Below are 26,285 nucleotides of genomic sequence, written 5' to 3'. Positions count from 1 at the left end.
GAAGTATATTTTTAAAATGTTGTACAAAATTTGTAAGTTTGTGAAATAAAACTTTGGCTCACTACACGTTTTGGGAAACTGTAAGTGTAGTGAGAAATTTTCAAATAAATAAATAAATAAATAAATAAATAAATTTCATTTCTAGCCAATAAAAAAAATTATATATCATTACAGTACCTACATATAGTACCACATACATACGGTGATTACATAAGACATAAGTTTATAACTAAATCTAACATTGTAATATAAGGACTCCCGCTATAAAAGATATTGTATCTAAAAATTATTCAATAGAATTTCCAGTTGCTCAGCAGGTATAGTAACTATCACGTAGTATACGTGCCAACACGTGCGTAAAATTAAATTTACGTTACGTACACAATATAATATATACTTTTGCATGCGAAATTATGTCGAAATATATGTATTTACTATCTTCATTTTGTTACATCTTTGGGTACTTAGTATTTTTCTGGTACGTAAATATTAAGTTTATTTATTTACGTTTTATATATTTTTTTATTTCTGTATAAGACGACAATATTTATTTATTTATTAAACTTTATTATATTAAAAAGTGTAAATGGCGGACCTAACAAAATATGGTGTTATCAACCAGTTAACCGTAGACAGTCTGCTCCCATAAAAATATCATTAAAATTGGTTTAATATTTTGATTTCTGTTTAGAAAAAAGGCGTCCCACAATTGATTATATTATTTAAAAATGGTTCATATTCACTTTGTAAAAAATTTGTGATAGAAAAAACTTTAATTTAATTCGGAATTAATTTCCCCATTTCATGTTACTGGTTTTTGTAATGTTGTTCCCTAAAATGTTATTTACTTAAAGTTTAATTATAATACGTACTTCTGAGAAAAATTAATTAAATATACAATGTTATAGGTAAACTTTACACTAATTACCACTTCCTAGTAGGCGTTGAATTAGAAACGTAAATACTTTTTAAATTATTTTGTTTTAATTAATATAGCAATAGCAATTGATTTTACTTTATTCGTACTGTAATATTTTTTTATTGACCATATTACAAAAAAAAAATGTGTGGTGCAAAAGGCGGACTTAATAGTATATAACATTCTCTCCCAGTCAACATTTAGCATAACATTATTTATATATTTAACTTACGCTAAAATTCCATTCATATGAGCAGTTAATTGTCCCCTGCTGAACGTATACATGTTGGCAGTATTTATGTACTTATTTATTTGTGTAGTGTTTATATGCATGTGTGTATGTATGTATATGTGTATGTATGTATATATATATATATATATATATATATATATATATATATATATATATATATATATATATATATATATATATATATATATATACTATACACCAATTTTGATAAAATTTCTATGAGACCAATCTGTAAGAATATCTTTTCAAATAAAAATAAATAAATTTCAAAATCAGTTTATAACTTACGAATTACGAGATAACAAATATAAAAAATACAACTGAATTGAGGACTTCTCTTTTTAAAGTCGGCTGAAAATCTATCAGTTTCCAAATATATGTATGTATTCAGAGTTGACAATATAATACAATAAATAACATAGCTATAAAAAATTCAAACATAGACAGAAGTCATTTAAAACTACAGAATTCATACTAAATCGACTTTAAACATACCTATTAATTTTTACCAGCCAACGTTTGTAATCTTATTTTGTCTGAATTAAAATTTTATCACGACGTAATTGTTTTAAATGGAATAAAATTTAAATTATTTATGAAATAAAAATATAAATTATGTTGACTTATACTCCTTAAACATTTTGAACTATTAATTTGTTCTTAAAGACAATTTTCATTAGACAAAAGTTTAATTAGGAAATTCCGCAAATGGATTTTCAAGATACTTAAGTACAGGTCTGCGGCACAAATTATTTATTTCTTGGGAGCTTTCTGAGTGATTTGCAATTCTGTTTTCATTAGTTCACGGGTTCTTTTTAAAAGTTTGAAAATAAATTCTTGGAGTTTGTATTAATTTTAAAGTTGTATTTTCCTTATTCTTTAAGTGGAGTTAAATGTTGTTGTAAATAATATATTTATTTTAGATTTATGTAATCTAAAGTAAGAACATCGAGTCTCAAAAACAGGTCGACTTTTTGTCAGCTATTTGTCAAATTAGTCGACTCATTTTTATTAATTATTAATGTTCTATATACTTATACACATAATGTATCTCAACGTATCTATATTTAATTATTTAATAAATAAAATGTATGTCTGCACATTAAAAATGTGCAGAACTTATAAGACAAAATAAATATAGAAGTTATAAAGGGATCACTCATGAGTATTTATCACTGTATAAAAAATTTGACTCGCTATTCTCGAAGCATTTGTATGGAGAAACTCTATGTATATAATATAAAAATATATATTAAACTAACTGCATCTCGCGGCTTTACTTATGTAAATATGTACAGACAATTTATTAATATTAAAGAAACAACTACTCATGTACCTAACAATTGTAAGTGGTCAACAAATGGGCGAAGATCCCTGTATTTCTTGGATCACTTCCCAGAGCTTACGACACTTCTGAATTTTTGAAAAGATCTAGGTTAGCATGGTCTCATGTGCTCAATTATACCGCTAAGTGCATATAATTATATCTGAAAAAACTAACTTAATTGATAGAGACAGCTGGGTAATTCTCAAAAAGTTTCACCTCTGTCTAACTTCGTGTACCTTTTCAACTGTATTTTTAACTTTGGATTCCCACAAAAGCCGATGATCCTGAAATATAGAAGGAAGCATTTTATAAAATGAGATTCTGATAACATCAAGACTTCTGCAGACTCTAAACTACAGCATTTTACCGAAATTGGACAAAATTGTCCTTGTTGGAAATCATTCTGCTATTCTTGATACTGGGTATAATTCTTTCTTCTTAGAAATCCAGCAACTATTCTGTGATATTATTAAGTTCAAAATGCATATACACATACATATACATCTGTCACGCTTGTTTTCCATTAAGATAGGCTTAAAGTACTTGGAAAAATTATCATTATTTATATATCACCCGTTAACTATCCATTATTGAACATAAGCCTCTCCCATAAGGAGGGTTTTGTCAGTAGTTGCCACGCTTGGCAGGCGGGTTGGCAACCGCAGTTAGATTTTGGTGATGTTTAAAGAGGGACGCTGCTACCCATCCCTTGACCATTAGGTTCGCTTAGTCGCCTCTTACGACACTTATGGGAAAGAAAGGGATGGCCCGTTCTATGCATGGACCACACGGCACACTGCAAAGTAGAATATAACATTTATAAACATTGTTATGTAGACAACTTGATATACGCATTCAATTTAACTTACAAAAGACTAAGTACCGTCTCTATATTGTTGAATGCTATATTGTATTGTATGAAACTTTTCCAATTACAAAACTTCATGGCTAATGAAGTGAACGAAACATTCAGCGCTGTCAATATAGCGGAGTTTTCAATAAAATATTGTAGCACTGATGCGGTATTGTTTTCTGTCGACATGTCAAAGTAGAAAGTTAGACTGCGGTATTATTTACATCTGCACATAAATATAAATAAAGAAAGAAAAGTAAATCCTATTAATATTGTAAATAAAAGGTCGTCTGTAGGAGACTGCCCTAGCGCTAGCGATAGGGCCGCCTTTTGTACCTTTATATGTATATTTTAATCTGTACTTCATGCTACTGTATACATATGTTTATTTTTATGTTTTTGATGCAATAAGGAGTTAACAAATAAATAAATGTGAAAGTTTCTAAGAATAGATGGAAGTTTGTTATGCTTTCACACAAAAACTATTGAATGGATTTGATCCCTATCCTAAATTAGAACATAGGATACTTTATGTATTGATTCGTAAATAATTGTGTACAAATTTCATAGTAAGAGGTGACCAAGGAATTTTATTGTCGAGAAATGGGCAACAATGTCTTAGAATATCGTCAGAGTCTAACTGCGGTTGCCAACCTGCCTGCCAAGTGTGGAAAGTACCCCCCAAGGTGGAGACCTTAGGGAGTTTTGCCAGTACTTGTACACAGTATTTATTTATTTTTTTACTAAGGGAGCTAGATAGTTACCCAATTCGCTCTCTTAGCATTCATAAAGTATACAAACGTAATAATTTAATGAAGACTTTCTAAATAATCTAATTCTATTCTGTGAAACTCGACTAGCTTACAAGTAAATATATCCAAGTCCGGATACTGGCTCGTGACACCGTCGAGCAGAGTCAATGCTAGTGGAAAAGAAGCCTGTTATGCTAGCTCTATTCTTCTCAACGGAACATGGAAAAATTGCCTTTGACGTGCTCGAGCATAATTAGAAGGCGCTCGAACGGATATCGGTGCTAGGATTAATGGTAGATATCATAAGGATATGATATATAAAGTTTAAACAATTCCAGATTTTAATAATATTAACAATTTTTGAAAATTTTCCACAGTGAAAGATGGTCAGATAGATAAACAGACACAGCCATACTATAATATTTCACCAGAGGGAGACTTTGTACAAAAGTCGATTGCTTGGGTACCTCTGTTCCATTCGTGTTTCAACCGTGAAGCAGCTGTGTTTGCATGGCTGTGTTTCGGTTTGAAGGGTGGGTTATGGCGTGAATTTACTGGGTACAGAGGAATAATACCTGAGTCCTCAGGAATGGCAATGCATGGAGGGTATCATAGGCGAAACATTATACTCTGTTATGTCCATGGTACTGCTCATGTCTATAGGCGACGGTTACCACTTTCCATCAGGTGGGCCGTCAGCTTGTTTGCCATTCTAAGTTGTATAAAAAAAATATAAGTTCTTTGGTATTTTTTTTTGTACGGAACAAAGAAAACAATTAATAAGAATTGCCTTTATTCTTCTCTATATTTTTTCTTATTTCTTTTCCTTGCTCTAGGACTTGACTGTGGAAGCGTTGTAATTAGGTCGTTAACGCTTGCTGTATAATTGCGATCTTCTATGTATTTAAAAGCAGGCACTCCAGTTTCTGAGGCGTCCTTGTATAAAGAGAGCATACATTTTATTTTCATATTAATTTATTTTAGCATAATTCCCTCTCTCTTTCATATTTAAAGTGAACAAATGAACAAAACAAATATTTTCTAGCTTATTATTTCTCTATTTATAATAATTATAAATTGGAAATAATTATAATTTGGAAATAGGAAATGATGATGAAAAATGGAATGTTAACCCCGTTATGTCTTACCCTGACGAGGTATTAACTGATGAGTACTAGTTAATAGATGAAGAATTCACGTTAATTGACATATATCGCTATAAATTCATCAAGAATCAACCACAATAGTTTCCCGAAGGGTTCGAGTGAAGGTCAATAGACTGGGTATATTGCTAGCAATGGAGAAATTATTTTCCATTATTAATAGTAGTTTTTTTCCCAATAATGATAATGTAATGTTAATATACATTATATAATTTTAACATTATATATTATACATTACATTTTCGGGCACGTTAGTCTCCTATAAAAGTATCATCATCATCATCATCATTTCACCCATTATCCGCCCACTGCTGGACATTGGCCTCCTCCATAGACTGCCATAAGGAACGGTCCTGAGCCACCTAGATCCACTGACTCCTTGCAATGCATTTGAGGTAGTCACTTCATCTAATGGGGGTCGTCCTACACTGCGTTTACCCGTACGGAGTCGCCACTCAAGTTTCTCACACTTTCTTCTCAAGAATCTTTAAAACCGGTTGTCGGTACTTCGAGCTATGTGACTAGTCTATTGGCACTTCATCTTGCTTATCCTTATTATTATTATATTCTCTACTACATATTAATTTTTTTTACAACACAGAGTGCAAACGAGCATGCGGCTCAACTGATGGACGGGACTACCGCCGCCCATGATCACCCACAACACCAGCGGCATTGCAGGAGTACTGCCGGTCTTTTAAAAAGGAATATACTCTTTTATTGAAGGTTATGTTGTCGTATCGGTTCGGAAATACTGCTGCTGGAAGTTGATTCCAAAGAATGATAGACACGTACTTTTTTTATTGGAAAAAATCACCGATGCAGTGTCTCTTCCAACGTTGACAATGGCATTAAATATAAATTATATATATATATATATATATATATATATAATTTATATATATATATATATATATATATATATATATAAAGATTTTATAGCGTTTTTATATATTTCATATATTCGGCAAGGTCTTTTTGCATACCATGTTTATCATATAAACAAAGTCAATTTTTTTCCGACATCTCAAAAAAACTAAAAACCATAGAGTTTTTGAGTCGAGGCTTACTTTTCCTTTTCAGGCATTAGTATTGTGCTTAACCCTTTAATCACTCAATATGACGTCCTTAAAGTTAAAAAAATGAATAAATTATTGTAGCTTTACCCCATAGGTTAACGATAGTACCTTTTATCCCACTACATAAAAGAAATGACAAAATAAATATTTAGTAATAAAATTTTTAACTACGATGAAGTAATAATAAATCGTCAATCTGCGAAAAAATGTCAATAATTGCCAATAAATGGTCCGAAGCGAAACCGACTTCATCAATCAGAAATGTCGTTGCACAAGTGCGAAATCGATTAATCGCAGTATTGTCTACCGACCCTACTCAAACGAATAGCGATTGGAACCCCACCATTTGCCGACGACAGAAAGGCGTTTGTCACACTCACGGCGGGTAGCGATCGCTTGTATGTTAAGACTAAACGTATTATAACAACAATAATTATTATATATATAATAATGAGTAGGAATATATATTTATATTATTACATGTATCACATCTCCATATTTAGAACTAACCGAATTTTTCATTGTACCTCCCACCAAATTGTTTATTAATTACTCCTCTCCATCCAAAGGTTGCCTGGAAGAGATCGCTTTTAGCGATAAGGTCGCCCATTGTTTTCTCATTGTGATTATTTATTGTAATTGTTTATATTTATAATAAGTTTGCCATTGTAATTTTTTGGAGGAAACAATAAAGAGTATCTATCTATGTTATTACTATGTATTTCTCACCACAAATAATTGAGGAACTTAATATAACATGCAGAATATTTGAATAATATTATTATAATAATAATTATAGGTTTATTATTAACATTAATAATATTATTATGATAAGTATTAATACTGTTATTTCATACACTATAGCTACTCTCTGTACTTTTTTAATCTTAATGATTATTTAATCTTTATGATATATCATCATTATTATCACATCAGCCGTTAACTGTCCACTGCTGATACTAGATCTCCTCCCTAAAAGAGGTTTTGCCAGTAGTTGCCATGCTTAGAGAATGCGTTTAGTGATGTTTTAGAGGGATTTTTTTGCCATCTCTCGAGCATTAAGTTCTTTTAGTCGTTTCTTACGATACTCACGAGGAAGGAAGGATAGGCCTATTCTATGCCAGGACATATAACATAATAATTACAAAGTTTTCAATATAATTTAACGACGTAAATGTTAATGTAAGTAATACACAGCTGAATGCTAAGTATTTGTTGTTACAAATATAAACATTACGATCGCTTTTATTTTTACACGATAATTTTGTATGAAAAACTGAATTTCCGAAATTCTCCCCTAGAGGCGCGGTTAAGTATGCAATACAATGCAATATCGAAGTAAATAAAGTTGTAAAGTCGATCTTTAAAGCCGGACAATATCTGTGACTATAAAAAGACATTATTCTTTGTCATTTTACGATCATGATTTTAAACTGATATCCTGTCAGAGGTTGGGACTTAATTTGTAGGTACAATTTTCGCGTCTCGCCAGCAGTGAGACATATGCCTATAATCTAATACTTTATTAGGTTTATGTCTACAGCTCTGAAGGGAGCCGGGCCCGTATTACATTTTTTGTTTCAATAGAAAAGAATGGAATTTCCCGCCGCTTATTGTGTCAGCTGGATACGCCTCTTTAAATTTTGGGTAAACAGAATTGATATCTGCCCAATAGTACCAATCGGGTCCAATATTTGGGATATTTGCAAATTGCCGTTTTTCAATCGTTATATATGTTTAGATTATATTGATTACATATATCCGTGTGGTTCTGGCATAGAATAGACCCTTACTTCTTCGTAGATGTCGTAAGAGGCGACTAAGGGAGGGCGAGAGTTGGATAGCATCTCCAAAGCCTAACTATGGTTGTTAATCCGCTTGCAAAGCATGGCAACTACTGGCAAAACACCCCAAGGGGGGGGGGCTCATGTTCAACAGTGAACAATTAAGGACTAATATGATGATGATGATGAAAAAAAAAACAGAGTAAAAATGCCTTTAACAGGCCAATATTTTTTTAGTCAGGGTAGGTTTTTTAATGGATGATAATGGAATGGTACCCCGCCTGCGCTAACGGGATACGCTGGCGAAGATGAGAAGATGAGATGAGAATGAAAACAGGCCAGTTAGCCCATCATGATGAATTCATCAGTAATTAACCATGATAGCTTCCAGGGAGAACTGCGAGGAGGTCGACCTGGTTGGGTATATTACTAGTAATAGGATTCTCAGTCTCCATTATTAACAATATCTTTCGCCCCCATGTCAAGGTAGGTTAGGTCAGATCAGTTTTGTCACTCAGTTAACTATTGAACTCAGCCATCTGTTGGCTGACTGATTAAACGGACGTCTTTTGAAACTCAGGGGAGATTGTCAGGTTAAGACTTTCTGCATCGATTATAATAAAGTTGATATATTTTACTCACTTTTTTATATTACAAAGATAGTAAACAAGTATACAGTCTATCTGATAGTACACGATCACTGTAACTTATAATGCCTGAATGTCACATATGCATTACCGACCCTGAAGATACCTTAATACACATACTATTAATATTCGTGGTTTAAGTTAATTAAAATAAATAATTTCTATAAATAAAAATAATTAAAATGCCCCATTACTGGGCAAAGGATCTTTGAATGAATAAATGAATGAGTATACTTTATTTGCATTATAAAATATAGGAAATAATTTACAGACACAACGATACAATTGTATAAGTACAGGAAGGCGGTCTTATTGCTGTTGTACAAGTAGGTATGACAGTACTGTATATTAAGAAAGTATCTTTACTACAATATATAATCCCATGAATACATGTTAAATATGTACCTAATTCTTTCCTTATAGAAGAAAGATTTAGGAGAATCTTATATACATTCGATCGGCGTAATGACTGTAACATATTATAAATATAGATAAAATACTATTGTGAGTTTATTGTAACATGCGTACACATACATACAATATGCTTCGTGTTAGACTCACCCCTTGATCACTCACCCGTGACGTCATCAACGTCACGTGCCAATAACTTGTCATGTTCGCGAGCTGTCACGATGCCCTGTCATCTGTCATATTGACAGCTCGCTACAAATTCATTACATTCCTTTAGGGGCGTTCGCGCCTAAAGAAAACTCTTTCGTGACCTCTTATAGCTTCATTAAAAATCAATTCTGATAAAGATTACGTGCAATATTGTTGAGAGCTTTTAGTATACGTGTAAATATGCCTAAATTTCCATACATTTTTGTAATTTTATCCACTTGGAATTTTCGATGATAAGTTTCATGTTCTTATATATGCAAATACCTACTTTTTTTTTCAAAATTAAAAAGTATATGTTTTTTTTATTCTATGGATCTTGTTAAACAAACAAGCAGACAGTTCGCCTGATAGAAAGTGGTATTCGTTGCTAACAGACAAGTACAACATTTAATATTAAATATTAGTAGTTATGTAAAAGTATATATATTCTTTATTGCACTTGTAAGTTACATATAAAATAATGTATGTATAAATGTTGTGAGCAAGGGTGGACTTATCTCTGACAGAGATCTCTTCCAGTCAACCCAGTACAGTAAGAAAGCATTTCGTTAGCGGGCAGCTGAAGTGCTACAACTATTAATACATAAACAAATATACAGTTAAATAAAATATTAAAATATATAATAAAATATTACATAAATACATACACTATAAATACATACAATACCTACCTACTTATATATGTTAAAATAAATTAATATACTACTTATATTAGAAATTTCGTTTAGTATCTGTCCCGACGAATATTATAAATGTGAAATCCGAGTTATCTACCTCAGCATTAAATTTAGTTTGACTACATTTTCAAACTACGGTAATTTGTGTCATTTGAATGGGCAAGATAACGAGAATTCAAAAACAAATTAGGATGTTCTAGAATAAATGTTTGATACCAGTAGTGATTTCTGTGTTTTTATTAAAATTATACAATGTAATAAGCAGGGAGGGGAAGGGGATTATTAGTAATAGGGTCTAACTGACCCATTGCTAGCAATACACAATCAGGTCGGCCTCCACGCAGTTCTGGGAACCATCGTGGTTAATTCGTCACGTTGGGCTAACTGACCTGTTTTCATGGTCATCTATCATTCCTCACTGGTGCCTTGCCAGCGTAAACCAATAGCGCAAGCGGGGTTACAATTCCATTATCACCCATTCAAAAAAATTATAAGTAGTTAAAAAAATTAAATAAATATATGTAAATTCGGTAATTAATATTTGCATGTTATTTGATGTTGGGAAACACAATGGACATCTTATAAGCTTGACAAATACAAATCTACAATGTTTCAGACAAATAAATTTCATTTTATTTCATTTCAGCCATACAATTTATAACAAGTTTATTTTCATCAAAATTTCTTCTTAGTATGAGTATATTTGTATTGTTTCAGCATAGAATAAACCACCCTGGAATTTAACGATTAGCAGCAAGGGATGAGCAGCAAAATAAAAATCACCAAAGCTTTACTGCGGTTGTCAAGTCGCTTGCCAAGTGTGACAACTACTGGCAAATTACACTCTTTATGGGGGAAGCCTATATTCAGCAATGGATAGGCAATGATTGATATGATGATGATGATGGTAATGATGAAATAAAAAAAAGTCTGTAAACTTTACCAGAGGGAGACTTTATACAAAAGTCTGTGGCTGTGTTTCGGTTTAAAGGGTGGGATATGGCGTGAATTTACTGGGTACAGTGGAATAACACCTGAGTCCTCAGGAATGGCAACGCATGGGGGTATCATGGGCGAAACAGTATACTCTGTTATGTCCATGGTTACAGCTCATGTCTATAGGCGACGGTTACCACTTTCCATCAGGTGGGCCGTCAGCTTGTTTGCCATTCTAAGTTGTATAAAAAAAAAAAAAAACTTTAAAAAGTTAATTTTTTAATTTTTTTTTTATACAACTAGTTAGAAAACTTGTATGTTTTAAAAATATAACTTTCTATTTAACAAATCATCTGCTACAAATCCTGTGTATCAGTAAGTTTGGGAGCCCTACCTTTGTCTCGGGTCATAAACGCTCAAGTTTATGTTGCATTTTCACGGACCACAAAATGTTTATCCCGAAGGATGTAGTTTAACTGTAATACGGCGATGTAACGATGTGTGTGCTCTTTGACTTTAGTTCCGGATAGAAGATTGTGTTTAACTAATAAATAAAGTAAAAAAACCCGGTCAAGTGCAAGTTTCACTCTCATGCCGGGGGTTCCGTATACTAATATATAAATACTTAGCTTTAGTTATGACAGAGATATGTTTTTTTTAATGGGTGAAGATGGAATGGTTACCTCGCCTGCGCTATTGGTTTACACTGGCAGGGCACCAGTGAAGGGTGACAGGTGAGGATGAAGGCAGGCCAGTTGGCCCACAGTCACCTTTTGAACAAGAATTAATCACTATAGTTTCCAGGGGGAACCGCGTGGAAGTCGACCTGATGGGGTGTATTGCTAGCAATGAGGCTGTTAAATCTCATTACTAACAATCCTTTTTCCCCGGACAGAGATATGTTTACGATACGTTTAGATATGTCCATCCCATAAAGTCAAATTTCATAATAATTGGTTAAGCCGTTAATGCGTTATAAGGTAACAAATAAACAAATTCACTTTCACATTTATAATGTTAGTAAATATGAGAAAAAATATTCTCTGTTGCATTTCTTATACAAAATAGATACCTAATAGTTATTTTTTTTTATGGGTGAAAATGGTATGGTAACCCCGCCTGCGCTAACGGGATACGCTAGCGGAGCATCAGTGAAGGGTGATAGATGAGAATGAAAACAGGCCAGTTAGCCCATCATGATGAATTCATCAGAAATTAACCATGATAGTTTCCAGGGGGAACCGCGAGGAGGTCGACCTGGTTGGGTATATTGCTAGCAATAGGATTCTCAGTCTCCATTACTAACAATCCCTTTCCCCCACCTAATAGTTATTATTATTATTAGTATTACAATTTGTATATTCTTATTTTGGGCCAATATCATCGTTGGAAATATTGAACTGCACAAGTAAATTTGTTTTTCAAGTTTTCTGATAACTTCTTAAAAAAACAGTGCTAGTTAGAAATTTTGTATTATTTCTCCTATTATACTTATATAAACTGTAATTACTCCAGATTTTTCGCTTCACACGCTTTGGAGATAAAGAGGGGCATTTTTTGTGGCCATTTTCTTTATATCATCGATGGCTCTAGAGGAAGGACGTCCCAAGCTACGTCGTCCTGTACGTGGTCTCCATTCCAAAACTTTTCTTCCTCATCAATACAAGTCAATAGATATGTTTTCGCTACTACATGCGAGTGATAGGATAACGTTACTAACGTTCGACGTATTGTCTCGTGTGTGTGTTTTATTTTTAATTTTGTTAAAAATTTACTTGTCACTTATCTAGAGGAGCTGAAACATCACTCGCGCGTTTTCGAACCTTGATATTTCAAGTCTCGATTCATAAACATCATTGTAGCCGTTAACTGTCTTCTACTGAACAAAGACCTCCCCCATGAGGAGGGGTTTTTTAATGGATGGTAATGGAATGGTAAATCCGCTTGCGCATTTACCATTCCATTACCATCCATTGGTATACGCTGGCGGGGCACCAGTGAGGGATGATACGTGAGAATGAAAAGGAAGGCCAGTTAGCCCATCGTGATGAATACTCTTTGAATTCAGCACGATGGATTCCAAGGGGGGCCACGGAGAGGTCGACCTATTAGAGTATATTTTTTTTGATGGGTGTAAATGGAATGGTAGCCCCGCCTGCGTTAACGGGATACGCTGATGGAGCACCAGTGAAGGGTGATAGATGAGAATGAGAACAGGCCAGTTAGCCCATCATGATGAATTTATCAGAAATTAACCATGATACTTTCCAGGGGGAACCGCGAGCAAGTCGACCTGTTTGGGTATATTGCTAGCAATGAGATTCTCAGTCTCCATTACTAACAATCACTTTCCCCTCTAGGGTATATTGTTAACAATGGGAGTGGTAATCCACATTACTAACAATCCCTTCCCCCCTTCATGAGGAAGGGTTTGCAAATAGTTGCACGTTTGGCAGGCGGATTGGCAACCACAGCTAGGTTTACCTCGACCATTAGGTTCCATTTGTCGCCTCTAACGACATCCATGAGAAAGAAAGAGATGGCCAATTCTATGCCGGGACTTCACAGCTCGATTCTTAGTGTAATTTTATTGCCTTTTAAATTTTCATTCGAAGTGGAATATAGAATTCTGGCATGACGCTCGGCAGCAGAATTAATTAGTAATACAGAAGTACTCGTGCAAAAGTGAACTTAATTTGTTCTCTCTTTGATAAATACAAATCGAAATAAATTCACTAAATGAATAAAGCGAAAATTAGTTATAGATAAAATTGTGTTTTAACTTTCATATTTGTAGTATTTTTTTTATTTATTTATACTTTATTCCACCATTTATAAAATAGTAAATACATTTAACTGAAATAAGAAATGATACAAAAGGCGGCCTTATCGCTAAGCAATCTCTTCCAGACAACCTTTGGGTAGAGAACATTGAGAAAAGAAAGAAAAACAAAGGGTAGGTGGCGCACTATTATATATAAACAAATATATACAAAGATATATACATATATATGCATATACATATATATATACATAAACAAATACATACATAAACATACACAAACTTAAAAGTACACATACAACAGGAGAGAGTGACACTGGAAGATGAAGATAGAACATGGGAAAAATAGTTACTTAAAGGGAGAGATAATGGTCTTTCGTAAAATAAATCAGAGATAAAGATCAGCTTTTTCTAAAGTGAGCGATAGCGCCCCCATATGGGCGCTGCAGGCCTAAAGGAGAGCGGTAAGAGATCCAGAAAAAAAATGGGGGCGTTGTGTAGATACTAATATAGCTCACAATATTTGATTAATTTAATTTAAAGTAATAATTTATTCTCAAAGTGAGCAGTAGACAAAATAAGTTTGGGAACCCCTGATTTAGATGGAGGAGTATTCCTATCGAGGACCTCCATGACACGGCGGTAGGCACTTTGTTTTTGCTTTGTAATGAGGCCCCGGGTTCGACTTGCAGTCGGGCCAATTTTGGAAAAGAAATTCTGATTTGGATCTTGACTAGTATTTACTATTATTATTTACTAGTATTTAATATTATTAGTACATACTATTTTTAATGACTTCAAAAAGAGAAGATATTCAATTGTGTTTACGTTTCGGGACAATTTTAAATCTTTTTTTTTATGACATTTAAATTACTTTTTAATCGAAACGATTTACTTCTGCGTCAGGTTTCATAGTAATTTAATGAAAATTGCAGTTGATTATTTTATAAATTAAATCTATTTCCTGGAATTCTGTTTAATAGTTTTTTAATAATTTGGATAGAAAGTATCAAACGCAGCAGAGGGTGGTAGGCTCATCCCCTCTCTATCATCATATCCGTTAACTGTTCACTGCTGAACATAAATTTCCCCTTTGGGGGGTTTTGCTAGTAATTGTTATACTTGACAGACAGGTTGGCAACTGCAATCAGGCTTTGATGATGTTTTAAGAGGAACACTACTGCCCATCCCTAGACTATTAAGTTCCCTTAGTCACCTCTTACAATATCCACGAGAAAGGAAGGAGTGACCCGTTCTATGTCGGGACCACACGGCACATTGTTTTGTATTATAATGTGCGACGAAATGTAGGCAAGTCGATTGTTATATTCACCACAACGGTGACATTTGATAAATGTCTCTGCGAATCCTATTAGTGGCTATGTAGATCCCGACTTAGGATAGGCCAACCCTTCCTTTCCCGTGAGTGTCGTAAGAGGTGACTAAGGGAACTTATGGATGAGGGATGAGCAGCAGCGTTTCTCTTAGAACATTATAAAAAGCCTAACTATTGTTGCCAACCCGCCTGCCAATCGTGGGCACTACTAACAGAATCCCATCTATAGGGGAAGCCTATGTTCATCAGTGGACAGTCAAGGGCCGATATGATGATGACAATGATGATATGGTATAACTCTATTAGGGAGGGGGGAAAGGGATTGTTAGTAATGGGGTCTAATAGCCCCATTACTGGCAATATACCCTCTCAGGTCGACCTCCACGCGGTTCCCCCTGGAAACCATCATGTTTAATTCTTGTCGAATTCATCATGGTGGGCCAACTAACTTACATTCATTCTCACCTATCATCTTCCACTGGCGCCTCGTCGGTGTATACCAATAGCACGGGCGGGGTTACCAATCCATTTTCATCCATTAAAAAAAAAACCCTATTAGGGATTATAGTCGTGAGCATAATAATATATATATATTTTATATTTTATTTACTAATGACCTAAAATCCATCAAGCTAGGGCTGTATTTGAAAAACTACCCTGTTTTCTTTGATAGTTGGATAAAAAAATTTGGGTGACGTCTAGAGGGTGTTACGAATAAGATAGATTGCACTGTGCAAACTATCTGAGCAAAAAACATATTGAATAATATCCTATGTTATTATGCTGATCGTACCTTTCACACATCCCGGATGTATGCAAAAACGGTAAGATCCATGGTTTTTTCCTGATAGAATAGTAGGTCCACTTGCGCTATTGGATACGCCAAGATTATCATCGAGGATCGATAAGTACTCATAAGGAATTTGTGTTTCATAAAATAAACTGACTTCAATTATGGAAAAACCAGTTATTTTGATTTATAAACTATTGAACCAAACTTGATAAAATTTCTGTGGAACTCGTCTACATCTATTCACTTACCATCAGTGAGCTGCATGCTCGTTTGCCCCCTGTGTTGGAAAAAAAAACTAAGTATGTCCTTTCAAATACGAGTAAAAATAATTTTCCAAATCAGTTTATAACTGACGGGGATATGAGGTAACAAATATAAAGAAATATAACCGACAAGTGAACCTATTTCTTTTTGAAGTCGACTGAAAATTAAGATAATAATTAAATGGTAATCTTGTTTGTGTTATCGGTACACGTTAACGGGGTACTAAAGAAGAATGATATGTGAGGATGAAGTCAAGCCCATCGTGACAAATTCAAATGTCGGCGACCAGTCACAATGGTTTCCAGAGACAACCACGAGGCGGTTGACCAGACTGTGTATATTGTTGGCAATTGAGCTATAGTCTTTACATAAAAAAGAGATGAATTAACCTTAAAAAAGGGATAGGATATAGTCAAAATATATGAGAAAATACCATAAGAATAAAGTCTATAGACATATATAGGTACATATGTCTACTATAGTGCTAATATATATAATCTGAAACTGCTTAGAGACGTTGCATTTCTATGTATCTTTTATAGAGTATACCATGGGGAATGTTTTGGGGAATGCCCGGCAGTCGCCGAGCTGACGAGTCACCAACTAAAGTTCTAACCTAATCATCTGGATGAGTGGCGGTTCTCCACCGTGCTTTTTTAAGACACATTCTTCCACGCACAACCACACTTGGGAATCAACTTTCAGCAACAGTATTTTCGAACCGATACGAGATCATGACAATCAAGAAAAGAGCATATTCCTTTTTAAAAGACCGGCAGCATACCTGCAATGCCTCTGGTGTTCTGGGTGCTCATAGACGGCGATAGTCGCTTATCATCAGGTGAACCGCATGCTCGTTTGCCCCTTGTGTCATAAATAAGAAAATCTAGATGATTATAAATATATCACGAATAGTTTACAACAAAATCGCTGTCAGATTTGGCTCTACGTGTATGCGTATAATATAAGGGTAATGTATCGTGGAATTACCATAAAGATAAGATATTAAAATGGCCGTATAAAATTTCTCATATATATACCGCACTTAATGCGCATTTTCTCCTTTTATTGCTCGTCAGCTGAAATAACTGCGGCAAAAACTACGCCGTCACCGGAGGAACAATCGAAACTCGTCGATTTGTGGTACCATGAAATTTATTGCCACCTCGATATTTTACAGGCAACGAGCACACACGGTTAACTTATCGACATGAGGGCTTCGGCTCTCATAACTTATGAGGTCCAAAAATCTTTTTTTAAACGCGCAAGACCTTGTTAAATTGTATATATAATATAAAAGGGCTTCTTTCGTCTAAAGGTAAATCCCAATGGTTTCTTTTAGCGTCATATCAGTCGTTAACTGTCCACTGCTGAACATAGGCTTCCGCCATAAGAGGCTTTTTGATGGGTGAAAATGGCATGGTAACCCCGCCTGCGCTGACGGGATACGCTGGCGGAGCACCAGTGAAGGGTGATAGATGAGAATGAAAATAGGCCAGTTAGCCCATCATGATGAATTCATCAAGAATTAACCATGATAGTTTCCAGGGAGAACCGCGAGGAGATCGACCTGGTTGGGTATATTGCTAGCAATGGGTTTCTCAGTCTCCATTACTAACAATCCCTTTCCCCCTATACTTACGGGTCGTAACCAAGTAAGTGTAGTGTGTGTGTGTGTGGGTGTGTGTGTAGATGTGTGTGTGTGAGTGGGTGTGTCTGTGAGTGTTTTTTTTATACTACTTAGAATGGCAAACAAGTTGACGGCCCACCTGATAGAAAGTGGTAACCGTCACCTATAGATATGAGCAGTATCATGGAAATAACAGAGTATATATATTCTTTTGCCCATGATACCCATGATTCTGAGGACTCAGATGTTATTCTTCTGAACCCTATAAATTCACTGCCATATCCCACCCTTCAAAATTAAACACAGTCACGCAAACACAAGTGTTTCACGGTAGAAACACAAATGGGACAGAGGTGCTTAAGCAAACGACTTTTGTTCAAACGACTTTTTGTTTCCAGGGAGAACCGCGAGGAGGTCGACCTGGTTGGGTATATTGCTAGCAATGGGATTCTTAGTCTCCATTACTAACAATCCCTTTCCCGCCACAAGGGGGGTTAGCCAGTAGTTGCTACACCTGGCAGGCAAGTTGTAACCGCAAATAAGCTTTAGTGATATTTTAAGTAGGACGCTGATGCCCATACTTCGACCATTAAGTTCCCTTAATCACTTTTTACGATATCCTTGGGAAAGGAAGGGGTGGTCTATTCTATGCCGGGACCACACGGCCGCTTCTTTATTAGTGTTTTTTTTAGGGCATAAATTATGTCATATCTAAATGTTTATAAGTAAAAATCACTTGCCGAATGTATGTAACTTAGAACTTAGAACAGTGCGATCGTTCTGAAGTGATATGCAGAGTCACATCTATTTGGTATCTTAAGTACTGTCAAAGCAAGGTTTATACGAAGAAAAATATTTTTTAAAAAAATTGTGAGAGGAAGTGAAAGAGAAAAGGATATCGAGTAACTTAAAAATAATGACGATATTGAGCGTTTTGTTCTCATATTTCTTCATTCGTCGACCTGTGTAAAGCCGGGGCGAGCAGTTAGTATGGAATATATATTTATATATATTATGTACAGATTTCCATTACGTATTATAAAACAAAATCTTCCCATCGCATCTGTTTACATGAACGCGATAAACTCAGAAAATATCAAATTACCAAAGGACGAAATGATTCAAGAGGAAGGTGTGTGATTTTACTGATGGCACCATTGATTGATAAATGATTGAAAACGCCGAGAACCTCCATAACTTCCCATAATAAAATGACGTATCCAGCTGTCATTCAACATTTTTTGTCATCTTTCAAACCATATTATATCTCTGGGACTATTATTGTGGCGTTTCATTTCCGAAACACTTTCTTATATAATGTCAACGGATGTCAATAATTTCAATATCATATAATACTAATGATCCGACTCGACTTCATATGAGTAGATTGAAGTTTCGAAAATAATATTTAGCCTGTATTACTCGCTGATAATGTAGCTTTAAATGATAATTTGTGTCTGATTAGCATACTCACATCCGTTTATTTTTTTACTTTTGTAACTATACATACACATACACACAACACACACACACACACACACACACACACACACACACACACACACACACACACACACACATACACACACACACACGCGCGCGCGCGCGCACTCACGCACGCACGCACGCACGCACGCACGCACGCACACGCACACGCACACGCACACGCACACGCACACGCACACACACTCGCACACACGCACACACACGCACACACACGCACACGAATATTTATCTTTCTGTAGGATAAAAAATATTTAAAATCAGTTGAGTAGTTTTTAAGTTTATCCATTACAGAGAAATAAACAAACAAACCATTCGTGTTTATAATATGAATATAGAAAAATATCTAATACAGAGAGTATATTCAAATTTAATACATATTTTCCTGTAATTTTGCTTTGAAATATTTTTAATTCAATAGCACCAGTCGTTGAAAATACATCGCTAAACAACTGTCAAACACGTGACATTTCCCGATTGTGTTGTTTAAGAATATCACGCTTCAAGCGATTTATTACCTAATATTTATTCAATTACGTCTTTAATGTATTTTCGGATGGCAATTTCTTCTTGGAATGATTTATATAATATGAAAATTAATGTAGGTATAGCTCTTACAACTGTTTATCAGCTAATTTGAAAATTCGTTTTATTATCACTGTTCTATATACTTACGCACATAATATATCTTGACGTATCTATATTTAATTACTTAATAAATAAAATAAGTTTTACGCATATTTATGGTTGCCTATAATCTAAAAATGGTTGTAGTAAGGGTTGCCAGCGTCTAAAGTTTTGTTTTAGGTAATAGTGCTGTAGTTATTTATTATTAGGAATTGGTTCTTTTTAATTAGAACCAATTTTACTATACCAAATTTATACATTAAATTGTTGCATATAGTGCGGTTTGAAAGGAATTTTCTCCCGCAAACTCTAAGACTGTGGAATGAGTTCCCTGTCGAGATTTTCCCTAGAAACTACAGTATGGAGTCTTTCAAAAAGTCGGCAACGCACACATGACACTCCTATTGTTGCAGGCGTCCATAGACTACAGTTATCTTTTACCATCAGATGAAGTATATATTTATTAGCTACCTTCGCGGTAAAAGGAAAAAAAATGTATTATTTCTTTTTTATACGACAACATAGGTTTTTTTATAAAAAATGGCTGCTAGTTTTTTTTTATACCACTGAGATGGCAAACAAGCATACGGCCCACCTGATGGTAAGTGGTTACCGTAGCCTATGAACATACGCAACACCAAAGGTATTACGCGCGCGTTGCCGACCCTGAAGAAACCTCTTTACCCCCTTTTTAAGAACCAGTGAGAGTTGTTACCTGACAACTCGAAGTTGCAACTAAATGACAGCAGATAATTTAGGTGCATTGTATATTTTTAGCTCATCTTTCATTTAAATCAAGTTTCATTAAAATATGCTATACCTGTCTATAGGTATAGAATATTTTCATAGGTCTGTAGCGAGATTCTAAGTTCTACAATTTATTTCACTTTACGTGTCCGATAATCCTAGTGATTTTTTGAATTTATCGAGATACTGTACAAATAAATAAATGAAATATCTTTATATAATATGCTTCAAATTAAACGGCTATTATTTTTTTAATACAAAAATAAAATTATTATCATACCTTTGCATTTTTCCAAACAAAATCAGTTGAAATCATTCTAAAGGCATGTTTTACGGAGTTTTAACCAACTTTTTGTTTACCCATTTATTTTTATGACGCATTTCTATTGATCACTCTTGCACAGTAGCAGACATATTACCTTGCCTCTTCTAAAGTTAGTTTTTTTTTATTGGAAATTGAATGGTGATCTCGCGTAAACGGTTTACGCTAGGGAAGTATTAGTAAGGGATGATAAGTGAAGGGTATAGGTAAAAGTAAAGTATGGCCTCGCATCAACCTTTATTATTTGCATAATCCATCTTATAAAGGGTAAATATATTACTATGGGTAAACTATATATCTATATTTACCTCTATATGTTGGTTTTATAATTTTATTATTTAAGTAGGTACTATATAAAATAACAGCTTCAGTTAAATAGTCAATAACGTAGTACTTATTTAACTAAACAAGAAAAAAGCCTAGGACATATCATCGTAAATAAGTTTTTGTTAGGAAAATAGCAGTCGAATATTTTCACATTATTCATTTTGTTGGAACCACTAGATGGCGCTGCAGCAAATCAAATTGTATTGTTCAGGTCATACGTTTTATATATTTTACCATAATATAGATAATTATAAATATAATATAATATTTATTGAAATCAAAAAGATATGTAATAATTATACATTTTGTTTCCAAAATTTCACACTAAAATTCCCTATGTCGTGAAGTCGTGGGCCATAAATGCTCTTGTCTTGTATATATAAAGGTATTTTGATATTTACTTCTATATATCGATATAAATGAAATATATATTAAAAGATTATATAGCTTTATTTAAACGACAAAATAATGTGGCACTTAACCCAATTGTTTAAGTGATATACCACCATTTATATGATTACCGTTCGCGTGTGAATAACGCCTTAGGGACAAAGGGGCCTCTTGCGTAAGTTTTTGCTACGAAAATGGCGGGTCGCCGGAAGGGTTAAGGGTAAAACGGAATATGGTATTTTTATATTGTTACGAGGTGCATGCCTGTTGTGATAATACTTATGCGATAAAAAAAAAGCGTTTATTGAATTTTTCTTAAGGAAAATGAAACGAGAAATAACTGAAAATTCGTATTCGGAACAGAATTTTATTATATTATTATTATTTTTTTTGTAAATGGCAAACAATCCGACGGTCGTTTGCCATTTTGCATAAAAAAGGTAAAAAAAGGGTTACTAATATTAGTATAAGATTATTATTTTATTATTTTACTGCAAATAATAAAATGAGTAAAATCTTCCCAAGGCCAAAACAAATTTCCTCCAAAATGCATCTTTCATCAGAGCACTTGTTAAATAATATTTCGGAAAACGATACCAATTTGATTACTGTCTCTTTCTTAATTCTTTTCTTTGCTAATTCTCTAGCGAAAGTCACAAGAGCTGGCATGTTCATTACCGTTGTACTTTGTCAATTTGGGATTTATCCGTAAAGACATTGTAACAAGGAAATAAATAAAAAATTATAAGATTTTGCTCATTTTGAAATCGAATCAATTATTTTTATACAAGCTATTACCCGACTTCGTCCGCGTTATTTTTTTTTTTTTTTTTTTTTTACAACACAGGGGGCAAACGAGCATGCGGCTCACCTGATGGTAAGTGACTACCGCCGCCCATGATCACCCACAACACCAGCGGCATTGCAGGTGTGCTGCCGGCCTTTTAAAAAGGAATATACTCTTTTCTTGAAGGTTATGTTGTCGTATCGGTTCGGAAATACTGCTGCTGGAAGTTGATTCCAAAGAATGGTTGTGCGTGGAAGAAAGTGCCTTGAAAAACGCACGGTGGAAGACCGCCACTCGTCCAGATGATTGGGATGAAACTTTAGTTTGTGGCGGGTTGTATGGTGGTGAAAATCAGCAGCAGGTATCAATCCGAACAATTCCTCAGAACACTCCCCATGATAAATTCGGTAGAAGATGCACAGAGATGCAACATCTCTGCGCAGCCTCAGTGGATCAAGTCGGACAGTAAGGCGTTGACTATCGATAATTCGAGCCGCCCGACTTTGAATGCGGTCTAACGGAAGGAGTTGGTACTGTGGCGCTCCTGCCCACAGGTGAGAACAGTATTCCATATGCGGCCTGACTTGGGCTTTATATAATTTCAGGCGGTGTTCTGGCATGAAATATCGTCTCACCCTATTGAGCACTCCTAACTTCTTGGAAGCTATCTTAGCCTTCTCCTCCAGATGACCGCAAAACTGGACGTCGCAAGATATATCAACGCCCAGAATTCCTAGACTCGACTTTTTATCAAGGGAAGTGCCCTGAAAGTGAGGAGATACGACAAACGGCGTCTTTTTTGCGGTATTGGGACATGTTTACTGACCAGCATGTATGCCAAGTTTTATAGTGATTTTTTAGCCATTAAAGCATTATAAAGTACAAAATAAACTCACTTTAATATATTAGTAAGGAAGTAAAAAATATACCTCTGCAATAAGTAACTTCATTCATGAAGCGTGTTGGTAAACGACGAAATATTTCATAGATAGCCTATATTTTAAATATTTAAATTTAGTACTTGAATCGTGTATTTACACATAGATTGCTTTGCAATAAACAGTTTTTTACTCCACAATGGAAAAAGTTGCAATCGTCACAAAAAATGAAATAAAACAAACACTTCTGTAAACATTGTTGATTATAAAAAAAATTAATATTACGGTCCGGACTTGGCGACATGATTACGTAAAATAATAATCAACAAAAAAAACAAATGTATTAGAAACCTCTTTCTTTTGAAATTTACTTGGAAGTTAATTAAAACTTGCTGAGTGGATACACCGCATATTATCATAAGGCAGCACACACCATTACGGGCGGTAGGCACGACACAGACTTCAATAGCCCCATCTCGGTATAACAGCATTTGCTTACGCTTAATTTGGTATGTTATCAACTAAATGCGCTCAATTTTGCTCGCTTATCTCTGTTACTGGTGTACGAAACTTCGCTTATGAGTGGCGATGCGGCGTTTCAGTTTCAGCGGAAAGCAAGATTTGAACTCTGTTATAACTCTTTTATATTGAGGATTTGTACAAGAAAAATTAAGATTACAAATAATTATTAATATATTTTATTAATTTCATACAATTAATTCAAACAAAATTCTAATCAGCAATAATACCACTACAATACAAATACTATTTAAATTAATCGAACTGACTCGTTTACTGCCTTTAATCAATCTCTATCTCTCTATATAACATATAATCACTAACTTCTCTGATCAATGTTCACATCGTTACTATTTTTATAACGACAAGCGTGAACAATTTTTTTTAATGGATGAAAATGGAATGGTAACCCCGTCTACTCTAACGGGATACGCTGGCGGAGCACCAGTAAAGGTTGATCGATGAAAATGAAAACAGGCCAGTTAGCCCATCACGACGAATTCACAAGGAATTAACCATGATAGTTGTCAGGGAGAACCGCGAGGAGGTTGACCTGGCTGGGTATATTGCTCGTAATGGGATTCTCAGTCGTCATTACTAACAATCCCTTTCCCCCCAAGCGTGAACTATAAGATCAACAAGAATGGTGGTAGGCAGTATACTTACAATAATAGTACCTACCGTCCATATTGCATTTTATGATCGAGATATTTAATTAATAGTTGCTTACAATACAGATATATTTTGCGCTGTGAAAAAATCTACTTCAATCGTTAACACATCACATACATACACGCACGCACGCACACATGCACGCACGAACGAACACACTAGCACACGCACGATCGCACACACACACGCATGCATGCACAGAGAGTGAGAAAGATGAATGATGAGATGTAAGAGAAAAGAAATTTATTTTTATGTTACAAAAATATAATACGCGACTGTTTACAAGTTGTATTTTAAATCTAAAAGTAAGTTTATGATTTAACGGTTAAATAATTTATCATTAAATTTTGACACATAGTATTTATAATGACGAAAGACACTACTAATTTTTATCCCATTTAATTAATATATTCTGGTTACGTGTGAAGTCACGGGCAAATACTAGTTTAATCCTACATAAACGTATATAATTAATCACGTCAACGAAAAAACACTTATTCGATTGTTAAATATGAAAGTAAACCAAAAAGGATAAAATACCTTAGATTAAATAGATTTCATATTTATACATAACTTTCTAACCGAAGTTTTCCCTAAAGACTACAGTCTGGAGTTCTTTAAAAAAAGTATATTAAGATTTCTTTAGGGTTGGCAACACAGTGTTGCACCCATAGTGTTGCAGGCGTCCGTAGATTACAGTGACCGTTTACTATCAGACGGACTATATCCTTGTTTGGCACCAATAGGGTAAACGGCAGGGAGCTCATTCATGACGTGTGAAACGTACAGCGGTGGGAAGCCATTTATCAAGGTGTTGTTGATTTAAATCAAACATATCACAAATAAATGTTCAATTATACTTTATTCTAAGTATCATTTGTATATCTTTAAGCGATGAGATTAAAAAACGAAATTCTATAATTTTAACATTGAGATAATAGCGTTATTCGTAAAGATATTGAGGCGATGCGATCAATTCAACTACCGTAAACATTATAATTCACGTTCAAAGAAAACAGAACTCAGAATGGCGACTGGATTTCTTTTCTCGTAATTTCGTTTGAGATTCTCATTATAAAGCGCTTTGCGGAACACGGATGATCCAAATGCGTTATTTTATGGTTTGATTCCTTCATTATTTGCTATTTATTTTCCACTAGCTGTACCTTTGGATTTTACCTGCGACGAGTATAAAGACCAGAAGAAAACTTTGTACAAAAGTCATCAACTTGCATATCTCTGTCTCACGAGTGTGATGGGTTTGAAGGGAAAGATATTGCTTTAAAATTACAGGATATGAGAGATATAGTACCTTAGTCCTCAGAAATGGCAATGCATAAAGGGTATCGTGGGCAACGCATTATACTCTGTGATGTCCATCTTATATTTGCGTATGCGGTCAGCTAAACTATTGCACATCGACCCATTGGAGACTTTTGTGCTTCCCCCTGACTTATACTATCAATTTACAGATCCTATATATTACCATTGGGCCATATGATCCCGGCACAAAATAAGCCACACCTTCCTTTCTCGAGGGTGTTGTAACAGCTGACTGAAGGAGAGCGAGGGATGGGCAGCAGTGTCCCTCTTAATACATCTCTAAAACCTAACTGCGGTTGTCAATCCGCCTGCCAAGCGTGCAACTACTGGCAAAATCCCCCAAGGGGGAGGCTTATGTTCAGCAGTGGACAGTT

Source organism: Galleria mellonella, unplaced genomic scaffold, assembly GCF_026898425.1.
Source record: "Galleria mellonella isolate WM207_F2 unplaced genomic scaffold, CSIRO_AGI_GalMel_v1 utg264, whole genome shotgun sequence".
NCBI classification, from domain to species: Eukaryota; Metazoa; Arthropoda; class Insecta; order Lepidoptera; family Pyralidae; genus Galleria; species Galleria mellonella.
This window is presented reverse-complemented; position numbering follows the sequence as displayed.